The sequence below is a fragment of the Globicephala melas genome, chromosome 13 (genome assembly GCF_963455315.2).
Source record: "Globicephala melas chromosome 13, mGloMel1.2, whole genome shotgun sequence".
In the NCBI taxonomy this organism is placed as follows: domain Eukaryota; kingdom Metazoa; phylum Chordata; class Mammalia; order Artiodactyla; family Delphinidae; genus Globicephala; species Globicephala melas.
The window spans coordinates 83,759,751-83,779,604 of NC_083326.1; the positions used below are offsets into that span (position 1 = coordinate 83,759,751).

At 46.5% G+C, this 19,854-nt stretch overlaps 2 protein-coding genes across 7 annotated transcripts in view; both read left to right on the forward strand.

Moving 5' to 3' along the window:
• ZNF664 (zinc finger protein 664) overlaps positions 1–19,854 on the forward strand; it is a 33,667-nt gene that overhangs the window by 9,229 nt on the left and 4,584 nt on the right. For 2 of the 6 annotated variants that reach the window (XM_030860060.3, XM_030860057.3), the window contains exon 2: positions 5,123–5,219. The exons of 2 other annotated variants lie outside the window; for them this stretch is intronic. The gene's annotated coding sequence lies outside the window, so the exon portion shown is untranslated. The remainder of the gene's footprint in view (positions 1–5,122; positions 5,220–19,854) is intronic. 2 more of the 6 variants (XM_030860062.3, XM_060310229.2) reach the window with 1 other exon arrangement.
• RFLNA (refilin A) overlaps positions 1–19,854 on the forward strand; it is a 236,653-nt gene that overhangs the window by 9,133 nt on the left and 207,666 nt on the right. The window contains exon 2 of the mRNA XM_060310234.2: positions 5,126–5,219. The gene's annotated coding sequence lies outside the window, so the exon portion shown is untranslated. The remainder of the gene's footprint in view (positions 1–5,125; positions 5,220–19,854) is intronic.

Below are 19,854 nucleotides of genomic sequence, written 5' to 3' on the forward strand. Positions count from 1 at the left end.
TAAAGAATCACCACAGCTAATCCAAATTGGGAGAACTACAAGATGGATAACCAGTGGCTATGGTAGATACTCATTTGGACAGAAGTTGGAAGAAGGGAGATTTTCAAAAAAATGAAGGTTAACTTTGGCGTTGTATCAGAAGAATTCAAAGTTTGATTTTAAAAAGCAGTCATTTGTGTTGCTAATACGAAAGCATTTCTACAGCTTTATTCTAACTCTAGAATATGCATTGTCTCTTGTGTCACCTGATATAAGAAATTCAGTAAAGCTATTCTAGAGCTCATTTATTTTTCATAACCTGCAAGTTCATAAAATAATCATAGCTTATTTCCACATCTAATTTTGCAGCGCCTTCCACAGTATTGTGACAGATCTTGTGAGGAAGCCCTTATTAAAGCCAGAGCAAACGTCTGTCCCAAAGGGGTTAGGTAAATGATAAAACAATTCATAAAAATAATCCGAACCCCTTTCCTTCAGAGTAAACCCCATTATGTCCCTCTGGCTTTCAAAATTATTTTTAGATGTGCATGTCAAACGTGTAGGATTAAGCTTCATAGGATTAAGGATAAGACTATTTCAATGATTCAAAACACTTGGCATCGGCCAGCAAACATAAGTCAGGTTTTTAGTTAACCAATATGCAGTAACATTACTTTATCTCTATATTATGCTAGGATTAGGACCTTGTGATAAGCAAGCCCCCAGACTCACAGTTAGGATCAGGGAACCTGCAGAAAGCAGGTTGTACAAATCTTCATGCTGCTTAGCAACGAGTTAGAGGTAGTAATCCACTGTGAAATTCGTTTCAGGTTCTAATGCTGTCGTGTAAATGGCCATGAAGATTTCTGAGCAAGTGTTTGAGCGCCCTCTGGAGGCGTTCTGCACGGTTAAAACAACTCCTACAAAAGGTTCTCTTTAACAGCCCGAGTTGAGAACGCGTGGACTGGATGGCTGGCCTGGTGGGGGTGTAAGTGGGGAGCAGCGAGGGCTGAGGTGGAGCCCACGGGAGCACCGGTGCTTAGGGGGAGCAGGGGTCTCCAGCAGGCTGAGCATAAGACTGTGGTGGTGAGAGCGGAGTCACAGAGGGAGAGTCCTGCGAGATGAAGGCTGCGCCCGGAGGCTCTTCAGTGGCGTAGTGATGGGTGGAGGAGTAAGTGGGAAGTGGAGCGATAGAAGTCGGGAAGATAAGCCTTGAAGAAGCCTGGGTGGGGAAATGGAGAGAGAGCATGGCAGCTAGAGAAGGCATAGGATTGAATACGGGTTTTCCTTAAGATGGAAGAGGCTTAGCGTTGGTTTAAACGCTGAGAGGAGAAAATAAGCAGAGATCAGATGAAATGGAAAGATGTGTAGGGTGGGGAGGGGGAGAGAGTTGGATTTAAAGCTCCCAGCCTGGGAGACTTGTTGGGGGAAGATGTTGCCTTTTATAGGGACTTCATATGGCGAATTAGTGATTTTCAGTTCATTGTGGGATGATAAGGAAATATTCCTGTTATGAGAGAATGTGGAATTGTCATCATGGAAATGGTTCTCATTCAAGCCAGGCAGGTGGTTGAGCTAAAAAAAAATGGAGTCAGGATGTACCTTTAGCGGACACTGGTGTTTAGAAAGAAGGAATAAAAGAAATGGTCAATGCCTTCAGCAAGGCCTGAGGAGAGGTGAGAAAGTGCAGGGAACTGGGGACAGAGGAGACGTGTGTAACCTAGGGTCAAAGAGTGAAACAGAAGCAAGGGTCTGGCCTTGCGCTCTGACGAGGGGGGCAATGGTTTTGTTTGTTTGGTTGGTTTTTCTGTTTTGTTTGGCTGCACCACACAGCTTGCAGGGTCTTAGTTCCTTCACAAAGGACTGGACCCCGGGCCCTCGGCAGTCAAAGCCCGGAGTGTCCTAACCACTGGACGGACAGGGAACTCCCAGGGAACAGTTTTGCAGAAGAGGCGTCGTGGGGGTGGGGTATAGAAGGGGGAGTGGGTGTGGGGGGGCAGGACCGGGAAGTGTAGAGGTCTGCAGGGAAGGCCAGCAGAGAAGGTGGGGAGAGGGCAGTGGTCGTAGCTGAAACAGACGGTGAGCTTCTCTGTGCTCACCCAGTGAGAGCCCTAATCAGCAGTGACTGTGGAAGGAGAATTATATTTGCCTTTCTGCTTTTACAGGTATAAGATTTAAATCTCGTATAACTTCTGAACTACCTCCTGTTTTTCTCAGATTAAGAATCTGGCCAAATGGGAGAGAATGTTTGGATCTGTTCCTGACATTCATGGTGACTCTTGCACAAGGAGAGAGTAAATGTGACCAATTTTTGATTTATTATGCTGACAGATGTCCTTCAAACATACAGGACCATTTGTAGCCTGAATAACATGTTTTCCCTTCTTTTTGGTAAAACTAATAGGATGGCTAGTAGAAGTTGTTTGGCTTCATTTTTGTAAAATATTACATTAAGAAAAAATAATAGACCCCTAATTCAGGAGTGCCAAAGTTACAGTGTGTTTAAATTTGGGAGGTGAGGCTTGAGTTCTAACTTCAGACTGCTCAGTTTTGAGTAGTAAGGCATAATATTTAAGTGTAAACTTCTGCGGAGGGCAGGGTGGGCGGGTTGCAGCTTACACCCAAGCATGTCTCCTTCCGCGGGACTGGTTTGCAGTCCTTAGAAGGCCTCAGCACTCTTATCTTCGGTGGCCTTTACCATGTCACGTATCAAACGTATTAAAAAAATGTACCCACATCCCACATGAAATTAGCTTATACAAAACTGTGAGTTAAGCTTCGTTAGACTAGTTGTAGGCATTAAACATTTATTAACTTTGATTTTATGATTTTATTTTCATATTTTACATCCAGTAAATATTTTTTTCAGGTCTCAAACATTTTCATAGGCCATTGAGATGCTCATAAGCCCTAGGGCCTGTGCCGAAGGAGCCTAGGGAATGAGACCCCCCCCCCCCGCCCCGTTCTGTTGCGACATCTAGGCACGTCTGGCTGGGGTGGACTTGCCAGGAGTCTGTTGGTTGGAGGCACCGAGCTGCCTCCTGGGAAAACTCCATCCTCAGGGGAGCTGAAGTAACTGTTTTAGTTAGCGATTTTCTGTTGCAAGGAGCAGAGATCCATTCCATTTTAGGAAACGGGATATGGCGTAAGGATGCACCTGGGCCAGAAAACTGTCGTTAACTAAGTCAGCTCGGAGACAAGTAGTCTCTCCAATCGACAGTGGGGTCTCAAGGCAGCTGTCTTTCCTTTGTGTCTTTTTCCTCTTGCTGCCATCTGGTTTTTTCTTTTTTCCTATCCCATCTATCTTTTCTCTACCTTACTTAGAGATTCTACTTCCTCATGACTCTGGTTTGCTGTGATTGCTCGTGACCGCTCCAGTTCCTTTGTACGTAGTAACCTTTCAGCTTCATGTCTCCTGGCTCATCACCTCATTTTCAATATTGTTTAGATTCCTGAGAGAGAGAGATTGGGAATACAACTTTGTTGCAGCTTTTACTGTTATTCCAGGCCACAGCAGAGGTCACTGTTAAGCTCATGGGTCAGGTGTCTGCACATAGTCTAAGACCCTGTGGTGAGGCGAGATGGAGCGGTTATATGGTCTGCAGCAGCTGGGCCTATCCTTAAAGCTGAGGCCGTTCCCATCTGTAGGATTTGCAGGCACCATGATTGGCATGTGTAATTCAGCAAGGAAGAAAAAACCTGGCCCCCTCTCAACCATTTGAAATTCCTGCCCTTTAAAGTATATCCTATTAACAACCTTCATTCTGAGTCAACCCTTTGTTCCCATTTTAGAAACTAAAATCCCTAAATATATTGAAAGCATTTTTGGTTTTCCTTTTTCTCCCCATTTGATTCAGTTTCAGATGTTGCAGGGTCACTCAGGGCAGTCTGTAGGACTCCATTTCTCATGTTAGTGGTTTCTACTGAAGTGATAGAGCTGCTTCAGATAGATGTTAGCAGAGTTGGCTTAACTCCAACCTCGTATCATTTGCATGTTTCCTTCCCCCCAGATTTCTGGGGAGCTATATAGACATATAGTAACTTAGCACCGTCCCTAGATTCCCCAAATTTAGGAGAATGTTGCATCCGAATGTTAACATGGCAGCAGTTTGATCCCTAACTCCCTTAATGTGTCATCACTTCCCAAGGAAAAGAGATGTTCCCCGAACTTTAAAATACATCTTGGAATCTATACCCAAACTACTCTTAGCAGTTTTAGAATATAGCAGAGAGGGAAGGAAGTAGATGGAATAAATAAAATAATGATAATGATAGCTAAACTTCGTTGAGCCCTTAACAGTTTCTAGACACTGTTTTTTGTTCTTTTGTTTTTTCTCGCGGTACGCGGGCCTCTCACTGTTGTGGCCTCTCCCATTGCGGAGCACAGGCTCCGGATGCGCAGGCTCAGCGGCCGTGGCTCACGGGCCCAGCCGCTCTGCGGCATGTGGGATCTTCCCGGACCGGGGCACGAACCCGTGTCCCCTGCATCGGCAGGCGGACTCTCAACCACTGTGCCACCAGGGAAGACCATAGGCACTGTTTTAAATACTTGTCATGCGTTAATTTATTTAACCCTTAAACTACCTTATAATGTTACCTTTCAAGGTCAGTTGCCTTTTATTATCTCCATTAACCCCACTCTTAATCTCTTAGGTGAAGGTTGCACAGCTAGCGTGTGGTAAAACCAGGGTATGAACTCGTTCACCCCGCCTGTAGTCTCTGCTCCTTCAGCAGCCTCTCACCTGGAAAATAAGTGAGAAAAACAGTATTGATTTTAGACTCTCTAGGATTCCAGCCAATCCGAGTCAGTTACTCAGTATCCAGTGTGAACCTAAAACTCAATTTGGATAAAGTTCCTATCAAGATGCTACTTATGATACTAGAATTCCTATATCTTGAAGGGAAGTTGTGCAGGCTTGCCTGGAATTTCCTTTCTAGAGTTTCTCAGGCTTTCTCATCCTCTGTTCGGCCCTATAGGCCTTGAATTCCATATTTTTATATAAATCCTAAATATAAGTGGGTCTACCTATCTTCTGAGCTGGGACCCCACATGTATAATAGTCAGCTCTTCAAAAAGCTTTGTGATCCTAAATTCTCCATAATACAAACCTTCTACTTTTCTCTCTGCATGTTTCTAACCCAGCAGGATCCCGAGGCTTTTGTTGCCCTTCAGCCACTGTGGGCCCTGCCTCTGCCTCTTCTTCTGGAATGTCTTGGGGGTTTTGACTTCTGTCACTGTGGTAAGTTTTCCCCTTGTTTGACCGTTTTCCTCGATGGAGAATCGCCCTCAACTATTTCTAAACCGAAACTGTCTCTGGAGTTTTTTCTAAGCATGTTCCCTTTCGGACTCAGTGAGGAAGAAAGTCTCCCTGTCTCATGATTTTTCTAAGAAAGCTCTTGCCTCTCTCTGGCTTTGAGGTCTCTAGGCCTTAGACAACTTTCCTTAACTCTGAAGACAGCAGAAGCACCTTTGTCCCATCTGGAGTTCCTCTTTGTACCTCTGGAGTCTGATTTTCTTGATTTCATGTAAGCCATTGGCTACTAAAGCTTTGCTCTCTCTGTTCCATTTTCCTTTGCTGTCCTGAAGGCCTTCGGGACCAGAAACCTGCTTTTTAGACTGATGCCCTCCTGGTTTTCTTTCCCATTGGTCCTGTCTTCACTGAGATATCACAGCTTGTTTTTAAGCTGAGTTTGTTACTCCGTAAGTTTCTGGTGTTTTCTTCCAAAGTCTGAACAGCAGCTTTCTCCTTAAATTTGAGTTCCTGAAAGTCTTCTTATTGGGGACTCTGTTACATCAGTCTCTGTGCAGACATGATTCTGAGAGCAGCGTGTTTCCAGCACAAGCATTTTTTTCCTTCATTTTCTTTTGAGCCTTTGGATTTGTGATCATTTTTAAATAATTTTTTTTTTCCTTCAGCTTGACTCAAGAAGACAACATATATTTTACGTAGGACAGGTATTTGTTCCTCTTTATTTGGTCATTGCTGAAATCCAAAATACTCCAGTTGAACACGCAGTCTGGATCGCTGTGGTTTACGTTCATGATAAATCTTTACATTCTTGCTATGCATGGCTGGTCAGCAAGAGGAAGGAGAACCCTGTCTCAGTGGTTGTTGGCCTGGGGCATGTGGCTTCTCATCTTTTTCCCTCACTGCCAGAGGTTGAGTTCTCAGCTCTGGGCCTCTCCCTGCCCTGACTTCACGCCCCTCCTGCACGAGGAGAACTGACTCAGTGAGATAAAGGACGTTTCAGTGGCCTTTGCCGTAGTGGGTGTAGTTACCGTGCACAGTGAGAAGGTTCAGCCTGTGGGGAGGTGTGGTGTCTTTCTCTTTCCTGACTCTACTTGGCAGGGTGGGAAGGCTGGGGCTGCTCCTGACCAGCCCAGGGGAAGAGAGGCTGCTCTCCTCTCTTCCTCCGGGTGCTGGGTTGACTTCCAGGCCACGGCCCTGTCTGGAAGCCTGGGCGAGTCTACCTGGGCATGGTGGCAAATGATCTTTCTCTCTTCTCTGTCCCTTTGTGGCTCCATTCTCTCTGGTGTTGACTTGGGTCCCCTCAGTCAGCCTCCTTTTTTATGAGTAGTAAGACTTGAGATACAGGCCTAGTAGTTTATGAATTCCTGTTCTGCCCATAATTACTTTGGTCTCAAGCTCAAGGTTACCACTAACAGAGGGAAAAGGAGTTCTCCATGTGATCTAGCCCCACTGTGGAATGCTGCATCAGGAATGGGATTCACAGGCCTAGCTAATGATGAAGTATTCATGTGTTTTGTATTTCTGGTTCAGTCCTATGCACATTTCTGCCTAGAGTTCCTGGAGGTGAGGAGGGTTCGCTGGGACCACTGGCCAAATTTGTTAGTAGTCTTTAATAGCGTATGTTTCCAAAATGGCACTGATCACCCTCAGGTGCTAGTCCTACCAGGTCAAAAGCCTGAATGCTGACGTTCTGCACTGGGTTTTGTAACCATTCCCTGGCTCATTTTGAGAGTGGGGTGGTGATGCGTTTCTCTCCATGCTAATCCTGAATTCTGATGGCCATGGCCTGTGCGGTTGTAGGATTATGCTTGTCTCTGTGTGGCTGTAGGAAGTTAGCTGCTCTTGCAATTCGTGCTTCCTGAGTGAGCCTGCTGCACAGCTCTGTCACGCCCATACATACTTACCTGGTTTGCCAAACAGAACAAGTTACAGGTTGTGACCCAGGTATAAAAATAGCCAGAATCTGAGATATTTAAAGTAGATTCATAGAAACAAAGCAGAATGGAAGGGGGAGTTGTTCAGTGGGTACAGAGTTTCAGTTTTGCAAGATGAAAAAGTTCTGGAGAGGTTTCACAATAATGTGCACATCACATACTTAACACTACTGAACTCTACACTGAAAAATGGCTAAGATGGTACATTATATTATGTAGTTTTAACCACAATTTTTAAAATGCATAAAAAAAACAGAATCCCAAATCTCTAATTTTCTGACCTGCGAACTACCGTTATACTCCCAATCCCAGCATCACTGGGGACAGTCCTGTTAAAAATCCACTTTTCATTTCTGTCGCGGTCTCCTGGGCCCAGTCTGTGTGTATCCTTCCTTTAGCTGGCCAGGCCCTGTGTGACCTTCAGGTATTTCCTTTGCTTCTCCCTGAGGGTGGCTTGAGCTTTCTAGTCTCTGGTCCTTTTTCTCCTAGGCCCGAACGTGGATTTTGTCCCTGTAGTTCTTACTCCTCCAGCAGTACGAGGAGGAATCAAGTCTGATAAACGAGAGTCATTCTCACTGCACATTAGAGCTCCTCTGACCTGAGCCTGCTGTGCTTGCTGTCCCGGCCCTGCCCCGGCCCCACTCCTGCAGGCCTTGGAGCAGGGGAATCCCCTGGCCCAGTTGTGAAAGGCTGGTCCCCTGAGGAAGACAAAGCCAATGGAATCAGCCAAAGGGAAGGGACAGGAAAAGGCAGGCTATGCAGGCGAGGGCACAGTCTTACAGGCTGTAGTGCTTAGGTGCATTGACTCTCTAAGCATCCTTGTTGTGTCCCGAAAAGCTTTTGTTCTCAGTCCCCCTCCCATACCCCCCACTGCTTCCCGGTCTTTGCTGCTCCTTCCTGGGGACACAATGAGGCAGAGGCCCTTAAGCTCCGTGATGAGAGCGAGGGTGAGCATCTGTATGACTAACAGTGGGTCTGACCATCCATTTCCTGGATGAGTGAGTTGAGGCTGAGAATGAGTGATCTGTGCCCACACAGCTGTTCAGTGTCAGATCAAGAATTTGGACTTAGAACTTCTTACTGCAAGCCCAGTGTTCCACCCACCAAATTATTATGATTCCTAATGTATATAGATGTTACACATTTACTAGATAAGGTAAACTTGGGCCTTATATGTGGTACTCACATAGGGGCCATCAGTGAAGCAGATCACATCGTGCCCCATTCCTTGGGCGTTCCTGTGTACAGTGTCGAAGAGCAGGGAACAGGTGGTGTGGTGGTGGAGTCCAGAGTGTGAGGAAATGTCACTGCAGTCAAGGATTTTAAGACAATCCTATGAATAGAGAGTCAAGAAGGAAAAACTGCTGGGTAGAAGCGGGAGGTGCAGGAGACAGACACGAAGGTGTGAAAGCAGCGCTTGACTTGGAGCAGAGGAGGAACCGTAATTACTGGGAGGCACACTGGGGGGTCTTGGGAGGCCTCTGCCTGTGAGATGAGGCAAATGAAGGAGTGTGTCATGCACTAGTCAAAATAAGGGAAATAAGGAAACTCGCATTTATTTGGCTTCAGCCAAGCTGTGGGCACTCTGATAAGTACTTTCCCACTTATTATCTTCTTTAATTATCACAGCAAAGGGTTGTAGACACGACTATCCATATTTTTACAGATCAGTCTTAGGTCAACCGGGGTCACACAGCAAGCGGCAGAGCCAGGCCCACGCCCCGCTGTGTCATTCCAGAGGTCATTTTTGTGGGAGGACTGGGCTGGAGGGAAGCTGAGGAGTATATACCTATGTCATCCTTTATCACCGTAATCACACAGGCAGTTGTCCTTCTCAGACTTCCTTCTCAGACCCAGAAGAAAACTTGGCCTCACTCCCTCTATACTTTTTGTTGCCCTTCTCCAGACCTAATTTCATAGCCTCTGAGATAATTTCTAGTTAAAGAAAAATCAGGCGTGGTTCCTTTTGTCTTTTTTCCATTAGGAGTCATTAAACCAAGTCACACGAAGAGCAGTTGTCCCAAGGACACGAGCAAAGCAGCTCTCTTCCCTACGGATCATTAAAACCCAGAGCCCAGATCCTTAGCCACTGAGAACTTTATTAGGCGCGAGGTCAGGGAACCTAGGACTTTCAGGACGTGTGGGCAGGAATAGGGGGCGGGGAGAGAGGAGCCCACACACGTGGGGCCCCAAGTAGGAAACGTGGTCGGGGTAGGGATAAGGTGGCCCCCTGGGAGATCCTGGGCGAGCGGCTGAGGAAGCCAGTGGCAGGGGCTCTCTTTTAGTGCTCAGGGGTCACACTAGATTGGAGTCTTTTCTCACCCACTGGTGGCGGGGAAGCAGAGAGGAAGGCATCAGAAGTGATGTAAAACCCACTGTTGTCATTAAAGGTGAGTTGGAGACTCCTGCTCAGACTCAGAAACCCCTTTGACCTAAAAAGTTGGCCTCAGTGCCCTCAGGGAAACTGTCCCTATAAATTACCAAGGCAGCTGATAATCAGTGGTGGATTCAGGAAGTGCTGCTTGAGCGCCAGGTCGGGGAGTGTTGGAACAGGGGTCAGGGCAGGTTACTGAGTAGACGCCGCGTGAATGGCAGCCAGTGGCCGGTGACTGACGGACTGTTTCAGGAGCCTGCTTTGAGGCCACCGTGGTTTTCCGAAGCGTGTGGTACGCCAGTGAGTAGGTGCAGCGCGTGAGCACCTGAACTGGCCCTTAGGTGGATAGAAGCCTGGACCGTGTTGTGAGGCTGGGCATTTGGCCCCGGGAGATTTAGGCCCCGGAGAGAGCTGCGTGCTTGAGCCACTGTAAGCGAGGCTCCCCTCAGCTTGGACTGCCTCCAGCTTCCCGTTCCTGAGGTCAGCCTGGAGGATGAGGAAGCCTGTGTTCTCACCTCTGTGAGTGAGAAGCACACGTCAGGAACGCGGCCCGCAGTTGGGCCTTGCAGGGGGTTGTCATTGAGGGCAGATGAGGTGTGGGAGCGGACTAGCTGGAGGCCTTTGGGGCTGCCGTAGAGTGTTGGGGGAAGCCAGCCACCAAGGTGCGAGGGCTAGGACCTTACAAGGTGGACTTCCCTGTGACCCGTTACCGTAGAGGTGGCCCGGGGCCCGTGCAGAGGGACTGTAATGAGGAGAAGCGGCCCTGGTAGCTTGAGAAGTGACGTACTGGGAAAAGTGTGGGAAATAGGAAGGGCCTTTTGGGCAGCCAGCCTGGGTGTCTTCCAGGCCGCTGATATCTTCTATTGAAGGACCGATGGTGATGTAGGAGCAAAAGAGAGTGGGCTTGACATTCACAGTCCTAATCGATGCGTTACAAGTGACTGCTATAATCAAGTTATTCTGAGACAGGTAGCCGAGCAGAGATGAGGTGGACTGGGCCTGTGGAGCTTGAGTATCTAGGTCAGCTATACCCTGTTATGTGTAGTTTAGACTGGAATTTTCTGGTAGTGAGATTAACAAGGAGGTAGATGCTGCCTCTGTCGTGTGCCCAGGTCCCTGCAGCACACGGGGATGGCCTTGAACTTCTTAGCCCTGTTCCTCTGCAGCATGCAGGCACCAGGGACCTGAACAGCCTTTCCATTTATTTTTTGTTGCCGAGGCCTGTAGAAAAGGGCCAAGCAGAGGTTCCTTAGCATACCACTGCCCAATTACTATCTGAGTGAGTTGATTTGTGGGACTTCCTGATGGTTTGTGAGGAGGACGAGTTCCTAGCCGTGCTGGGGACACGTTCCATGTTCTCTGTCCATGAACAGGGGCATCCATTATGTCCAGGGGGAACCATATAGGATGATAAGAATCACAAGGCCTTGGAACGGAAATCAAGGTCTTAGAGGAACACATTAGTGACTTCTGCCTAATGGGATAATTTCTGAATCCTTTATAAAACATCTCTCTGGGTAAAGAGTTATTTCTTGTAGTGTTCATCTTTTAATCTTCTCATGTACGGAACTTGACTTTGGGGTTATTGTAGAGGAATTTGGAGGGTATTTTTCTTACAACCAGAATAATGATGGCTGATGATGGAAATTACTAGCTATAAGTAAGTGTTCATCTTACAGTTTGTTCACATACTTTCAGCTTTAAAAAAAAAAGTCGGTTTGAGATGGAATCTCAACCCCTTTTTGGTCTTTGGATCCTTTTACGCTTTAAGAAGTGTTATTTACGGACCTCAAAGAGCTTTCTGTCTGTGTGGGTTATGGGCATTGATGCTTATAATAGAAATGAAGACTAAAACTTCACAAAAAAATTAATTTAAAAATAATGACAAACTCATTACACATTAACACAAATTACATTTGTATGAAAAATAGCTATTTTCTAAAACAAGAAAACATTTAGTAGGAAGAGTGGCAATATTTACATCTGCTTCTGTGTTCAATCTTTGGCAATATGTTGTTTTAGCTGAAGTAGATGAAGACATCCAGCCTCACAGACAAGAGAATTGAAAAAGGGATTTCGGTAGCCTTTTCAGGTAATTGTGAGTTCATTTGTGACACGATACCGAAACTTGACAAGTGGTAGGTTCCTACAGGTTAGTTGCAGTGTGCAGTCCTATCGGTGAACCTTTTGTACTGTGCTATGTTAAAAATCCCTGGTCTCTTTTGTACTTTGAATAGATCTTTTACCCACAGTGATTTGTTACCTGACACATTGGTCATTTGGGCAACATTGGTTCACTTTTTGCAGATCCTGAGAATGTTTATATGTTCCATTACATGTAATATCAGAAAATTCACGGTAAGTGTTGCTGTCAGTCTCATCAGGAAAGTCTTCAAGTCTCAGGAAGCTGGAGAGCTCATGGTGACAGGAGTTTTCCAAAATCCCAATTTTCACTTGAAAGCTCGGATTTGACAGTTGGCAGTAAATACCATCAGTTTCCTGTTATCTGAGATGTCTGTCCAGCACCTAAGTCTGCATAGCAAGTGTGTAGTCACTCAAGTAAAAATGATGTTCTGTCGAGAAGAAGAGGCGGTTCAGCTTGCAGCTCAGACAGTTACATTTATACAAATGCTTTTCCTTTAGGCAACCATTGCCCTTGGGTATGCGACCTGGTATGCTTCCATTTTAATCTAGAATATGATAAATATACATTGAAAATATATTTGTATGTATTTCATATCAATGTAATAAACATAATATGTTTAACATAAATGTAATTAATATAATAAAAGGGTCTAGATTTAGTAAAATTATTTTTTTATTGCTTCTTCAAGGATATTCTTTTTTTTTTTTTTTTTTTTTTTGGCGGTACGCGGGCCTCTCACTGCTGTGGCCTCTCCCGTTGCGGAGCAGAGGCTCCGGACGCGCAGGCTCAGCGGCCATGGCTCATGGGCCCAGCCGCTCTGTGGCATGTGGGATCCTCCCGGACCGGGGCACGAACCCGTGTCCCCTGCATCGGCAGGCGGACTCTCAACCACTGCGCCACCAGGGAAGCCCAAGGATATTCTTAAGTGAAACTTTGGCTTACTGTGAGCCCCTGGAGGTGAAGCACACTTTGACTACAGGTATCGCGTGGTGCCTCTGCCGTAGGGCTCTGTGTGAGGGGCCTGAGGAGTCGGCAGTTTACCAGCCAGTATTTCTGCACCCTCCATGCAAGTGTCAGCACAGTGAAAAAAGTAAACTACATCGTACTGTTATTTTGAAAATCATTTTGATCTTGTTTTATAAGGGTTTTGGAACCCCCAAGAGTCTTGGTTTTTGAGAACTGCTGGTCTACGACAGTAACTGGAAAGAACTGAGCTTCCCGAGGTTGGACAGTTGTTCAGTATCCCGTGCTCACAAGTTGGGTTTTTTGCAAGAGACTCAACTTGTGGCTGGTGGACTGATTTCAGCCTGCTGACGTTTTATTTGTAGGAATGAATGCTTTTAAGGGGAGTAGGTGGGAGGGGCCCCCTGGCCCCTGATGTCTTAAGCCGGACAAGAGCACACGGTTATATTCCCTGCTGGATCCCAGAAGGCATCTGACCTAGCGCGCCTTGCTGGAGCATGGTTTTAAGGTGAACCAGGCCGTTTGTCAGGCTCTTGGCTTAGTGTGTTGTAGGAGAGGCCTTGAACCTGGAGTGAGCGAGGAAAACAGAATGTGAAGGATGTATTTTAGAGCAGACTTTAACATTTCTGTGCGTAGCAGGGACAGAGGAGAAGGAAGAGATGGATACCATGGCAAACCCAGCTGACTCTGAGCTAGGAAATTGGATAAAAGAGGAGTTTTTAGGGAAAAGAATTGCTTTGTCATTCTGTAGCCAGTATTTATTAGCATTTTCCCCAACTCAGGAGGGGAAGGTCTGGGGACTCGGTTTTCACTGTGGGAGGATAGAGCACCCTGATTTATTGGCCCATCAGTGCTGCGTAGACAGGGAGAGGTGATCCCGAACAGGAAGTGAGTTTGCAGTCAGGAAAGCGTATGGACGCTGGGAGGTGACAGGTTGACGGCTGAGCACTGCAGGTTCCTGAAGCCACCCTCCAGTAAACAGCATGCCTTCCCGATGTTCAACGAGTTGAGGGAAGGACGGGGGAGAGTTTATGGGGCCTAGGCTTGTGCATTGTCTCATTTCATTTTCGTAACAGCCCCGAGAGATGGATATGAGTATCATTTCTCTTTTACGTTTGAGGTAATTGAGTCTTAGGCTTAAGTGAGTTGCTTAAAGTCACACTGTTGGTGGAAGAGCTGGCAAGTGTGTGTTTTTTGCAGGATAAAAAAGGTTGGCAGAAAGTGCTACTTCTCGGGGTGAGAGGCGGCTTTCAGTGGGCTGAGCGTTGGAAGGAGTGGGGGCAGCTGGGGAAGCGGGACTGGCGCTACACAGAGACTCACGCTCTCAGGATCATGCTGTCGGATTGACTGTAGGTTTTCATCGGCTTTGACGAGTGTAGAGGAAGAGTGGAATCTTATTTCTTTTTGGAATGTTTTCTAGCGATCAGGACTTCTGGGTGAGGCTGGAGCTTTTTCATATTCTTGGCCCGTTAGGGGGCATGTAGTCTTCCGACTGCTCTAGCAGGTGATCCCTTGGCAGGGTTTATGATGATTTCGGGAGATGTGGAGTCACCGTTGCTGTGGGAAGGGGAGTGGCAGGGACGGGTGAGTGGAGTTTTGTATGCTCCCCACCCTGTCCCAGGCTGTGACACGCAGGCAGGCTCTGTCTTGGTCCCGCGGGAATGAGCCACACTCCCTCACTGGCCAGGCTCTGAGGAGGGATTCCTACGGCTGAGGTGGCCACAGCAGAAGCTACAAATCAATTAGAAAGCCTCCCCTCTCATTTCCAGACGGAACATTCTTTTCCATTGCTGCCCACTCCCCTTTGACTTTGAACCTTAGAGTTTTATTCTAAGGAAGTGTCCGTTCACATCATAATCTGGTAGAGGTAAGAGCGGGGCAGAGCCCCCCTTTTGCCTTTCACATGCTGAACGTGTGCTCCTAGGCTTGGTGGTCCTGGTTGTCTCTAGACACTTGCCCTTCTCTAGGCCAAGACCCTCTGTCCTCCTACCCTTCATGGTTAATTCGGTTTGTCCTTTCGGTTTCAGTCTAAAAGTAGAGTTTACTAGAAGTCTTCCTTGTCACGAAAGACTAGTTAGTATGCCCCCCTTCGTGCAGCTGTGTCCCTGGGGCCTGCTCGGCCACAGCACCACTTGCATGATGCTGGGCCTGTCTCCTTCCTCTCCTAGACTGTAAACCACACGAATGCAGAAGCCGTGGCTGTGTTGTTCTTCATAGGATCTTGCAGAGTGTAGCCCGCTGCCTGACAAATGCTGGGTGCTACATGTTTGTGGAACGTATACCTGCATGCACGCATGTGCCGATCCTGCATCTGAGTTCAATTTCCAGGACTGTTGCATCAATGGTGACTTTCTTCTAGGCCTGCTTCTGGGTGAGCTGGATTCTCTTGAGTATCATTTATAAATCAAACACTAAACAACATGGCATGAACCAACATGTGTTAGGGCAGCTGGGAACACAGGGATCTTCCCGTAAAACACTTCCCAGTAATTAAGAGACCTGCAAGTTGATTTGGAGTCTTTATATTTCACAGTGACTAGTCTAGGGCATCATCATCTGAGCTACGGCACTTTGGTTATCTTTGAGAATCTTCTCCAGGCCCCATGACAATGCCTGCTCTACAAGTGGGGGAGATGAGTCACATGGCCGGTGCAGCGCACTGCAGTTGGTGGTGGGGTTTTTGGTTGAGGCTGGAGGCATAGGAATGTCTTCTTTCCTATTCTGTTTCATTTTTATCTTTCCCAGAAAGTATGCCCTTATCCCTTCGAGTGACAGAACTATAAACCACATGTTCTGGCAGATCTGGTTCTAGATGGGAAGTTAGTTTGATCTCTGTTGACATAGATTTAACTGATGTATTAAAGAGTCTGCTACTCTAGGGTGGGGTTATTTATATTTAATGCTTTATAGGAACCTTAATACTGTAGAAGGACCTGCAGCACAGCACACAACAGCAGCCGGCCTGGTGCGCGGGTACAGTCTGAGGGCGAGGCTTCTGGTGCCAACTCCTTGACGAGCGTGACTGGATTTCTCTCCTGCTGGGTCAGGGTGGTTGGTCTTGATTTCACGTCCAACCTGTACTGAGTGTGATCGAGATCCGAGTCAGCGTTCTGGAGCGTCTGCTGGTCGCCATTGCCCGGCCTGCGCCTCTGTGTTGGGTGGTTGGTTCTGCTGAGTGCAGCCACACTGACGCCTCCCGTCAGCCCAGCGCCAGGGCCCTGTGGGACAGTGACTCTCAGTGTCCTGCTCGCCTGCTCTTCTGTTCGTTCTTCAACACCTGCCCTGTGCAGCCTGGGTCCTTCTATTTTGCAAGCATCGGATCATTTTAACAAGAAATCTGAAAAACTAGTTCGCCCATTTTTCCTGTGCAGAATCATATTCTGGGGCCAGCTGTGTAAAAGAGAGTAATACGTGAAAGGCGTATACAGAAGTAGTTTAAATAATCCTCTTTCAAAATCCACGTTCAGAATCTTCCTCCCCAGTGTCCTGAGCTTCCTCCTAGGGTGGAGGGACTGTTATCTTCAAGTTCTGCAACAGATTCAGGCCGAAATTTGGAGAGAAAATCAGCGTCCCCCCTCTGTACCTTCCTCTTGACCTTTGCCCCCTGCAGGTGTGACCAGAGTGGGCTCCTCTCCCTGCAGGCATATCTGCCTGCAAGGAAATTCAAGGCCACTGCAGCAGACGCGGTGCCTCAGACCACAGTCTGGTAGTAGTGTTACCTCCTGAGCACAGTGGTGGTTGAATCTGCGTCTAGAATTGAGAGCTCTTGGCCCGATCAGCACTCAAAGGGCAACAGCTCCGTTCTCCCAGCCCATTAATCCTGCGTCTCTGTTTCCAGATGACCCTTTCCAATGCCAGGGCCCAGAGCTTTTATTCTCTCAGGGCATAGTTTCTTTGTATTTAGGACTCAGTTTTTTACTTCCTCGCATTTCAGCCACAGTTGTTTATTAGCTGATCCCTCACTTTTAACTGTGCTGGGAGATGGGTACAAATTCAGGTATTGTTTAGTGTCACAAGGTTTAGATGAGGCACAGCTGCTAATGGACAAACTACAGGGAGAGAAGAGGGCTCTTTTCATGGAAGGTGGGGACTTGAGGCAGATGGGCTACTTGAAGCTTTCTTCCTGTCACTTCTCAGCCGGACTCTAACCTTCCTGTTTGAGAGGTTCTCCTCAAATATAAATTGAAGGCTTGTACTGCTGAGGGTGCCCCTGAGGTCTCGTGGACAGATGGGACATTGCCCGTGGCAGTGCCAGGTGACCTCAGTGCAAGGTTCCTCCCTCCTCAGGTCTCCCAGGTGGCCTCACAGTCAAACAATGGGCTGTCCCCTTGAAAGCCATTATGGGACATTGGATAGGAGACGTCGTCTTGAGTGAGAGAATCTTGGGGACATTGTGCCCTTGGGATCTGTAGACTTCTGTGGCATCTACCTACTCGCTGGGTTTACAGTCTCCTTTGTATGTACGGAAGCAGTGAGGCAGGTGCTATTTTAGGAAAGGCTACAGTGAGGATCCTTGGTGGTGGTTTGTCCTCCTTTTGTTTTTTTGGTTGGTCACATGGCAAATTTGCTGGAGGTTCTTTTGCTTGAGCTTTTTCCTGCAGAATGTAGCTTGCCCTCATGCGGTGAGACTTACAGGCATTTTACCTGGAAGGAATGGCAGTACCTGACTCCTCGTCCAGAGAAACTCTGGCGGGAGTGCATGTACGACAACTGTAGGAGTTTCACATCACTGAGCTTGGTGTTTCCACCCTTCTGAGCAGAGTCAGCCTCTCCTGAGGCCAGTCTGGATGGATGCCTTGACCCTCACTGCTTCATTTCTGAGGGAGGGCACCAGGAGAACCGCATGGCGTCTCGGTTAATTAGCTCAGGAGGGAAGGAGGGCGGAGTGCAGCACTGCTCCCTGTGTCCCCTGCTTGTCACCGTCACCTTCCCTCTGCTCTCCAGTGACATCTGCGGTGCACACGTTCTCACGTGCTCAGGATTGATTGGGGAAGTCACAGCCATTGGAGGAGTGCATCTGTTTAGTTCAGTTTCACCTCTGTGCAATGTGCCGGGTCCTGGGATCAGTTTGTCATTGCAGGAGGAGCAGGAAAAGAATGTTTTCCCGACACGAACCAGTTTTGTTATCATGAAAAATTACAGACATACACAAAGGAAGATAGATTAGCTTATTGATCATTTATCCATCACCTAGAAGCAACAGTTACAACAATCCTCCCTCATTTGCTTTGTCTGTCGTTTTTATTTTGGCCAAAGCATTTTAAGACACATCTCAGACATCGTGTCCTTTCATTCTTACAAACTTCAGTATAAATCTCAAAAAATACAGACATTTGTTTATACAACTGCAAAGGCATTGTCACACCGAATACAGTGAGCAGTGTTCCTTGTGTCATCTGATACCTAGTCCCTAACGGTGCTTCCCCAGTTGTCCGTTTTAGCAGCTGGCCTATTTGAATCAGATTCTGAAGAAGGTAGGTCTTCAAGTTACATTTGGCTGGTACGGTTGTTCTATCTCAAGTCTTTGTAATCTAGAGCAGCCCAACCCCCCCCCCCTTTCTCCATGCCATTTACTTGTTGCAGAAATGGGTAGCTGTCCTGTGGACTGCGTCACATTTTGATATTTTTCTGCTGGTATCCTGGTAGTTCCTCTAGCCCTCCTAGTTCCTTCAAATAAAAATGAGTCCTGGAGGCATGCTTGGCAGGAATGTTGCAGATGACGCTGTGTGTTTCCTGTTGCCCCTTGGAGTTACGCTGACATCATGGATTGGTGGGTTCAGGGGTTGACAGCCAGATCCTCAAAATGTAAAACGTTCTCGATCAGCCTTTCATCTGACGTTTTCACCCATTTCTTACCGGGGTCTGAATCACGCATCGTTAGGGTTGCGTGTTTCCTAGCTGGATTGTTGCATCATCTTGAAAGATAGTTCATAGACGAAGGATTTTTCATTCTTTCCTTTTAGTTGCCAAGTGTCAAAAAAGGTAAAAATTGGTGTCCTATAACTTTCAGTTTAGTCTAGTGCCTTGAGTCTGTCTCTCTGCCTCTGTCTGTCCCTCTCTTTTTCCGCTCCTCCCCAACCCTTGTCGTCATTGTGAACTCGGGGGTTTTGTATATTTAGTGTGTTTCAGTGGCTTGCATTCATTATTCCTTTTGATGCTTAGTTGTCCCATTTTTGGCCAGCAGGAGTCTCTTCATGAATTGGCATCTGTGTTCCTTTGCCATGACTCTCTTACATTCTGGCATGACAAGGTGTCCCAGGCTCACTTCATAAAGTGCTGCTCTGGCCTTGAGACCAGGCATTCTGCAAGGATCCCTGTGCCATTTGGTGGAAAAGGGTCTATAAGGGAAGGGACCATTGCTGTCGGTTGTCATTGCTTCCAGGCCTTTTTGATGGACAGCCTTAAGAAAAAAAAAGATATGAATTCAAACTGATGTTTCCAAGTCAAATTTTACGTTACAGGATTTTTTTCCTTACCTTTGATTTTATATTTGTGTCTCATTTGTCTCACCTCGAATCTTGGTTCCTAACCACATTGCCGTAATGACTCACTTGCATTATCCTACCTTATAAAAACACCACCGTTATTATAACTAAGTTAAACTATTGAAAGAAGTTTGACTTCTTTGCAGCTTTACTTATCAACAGAATGTCCCCCGAGTGTGTATGATCAGTCTGCTGTACTCAAAAGTCGTTTGTGGCTGTGTCACCAACTTGAAAGTTAAGGTTCATTTTCTTCATTTTGTTTTCAAAATTTAGGGATTGCTTTTCTTGTTTATTTAGTTTTATTTTTTGAATTTATAAACACTCATATGTCTCCAAAGTCAAAACTACATCACAAGTTACATTCAGAGAAACTTTACTTCATCCTTTTCTCCTTCCTCCCATTTAAATTCATTTTGTATTAAACAGAAATAGACTCACAGACATAGAAAACAAACTTACGGTTACCAAAGGGGATAATGGGGGTGGGAAGATAAATTAGGAGTTTGGGATTAACGTATACACACTACTATATATAAAATAGGTGAACAACAAGGACCTACTGTATAGCACAGGGAACTATACACAATATCTTGCAATAACCTTTGATGGAAAATGATCTGAAAAGGAATATATATATATGTATAACAGAATCACTTGCTGTACACCTGAAACTAATAGAACGTTGTAATTAACTATATTTCAATAAAAAATTCATTTTGTA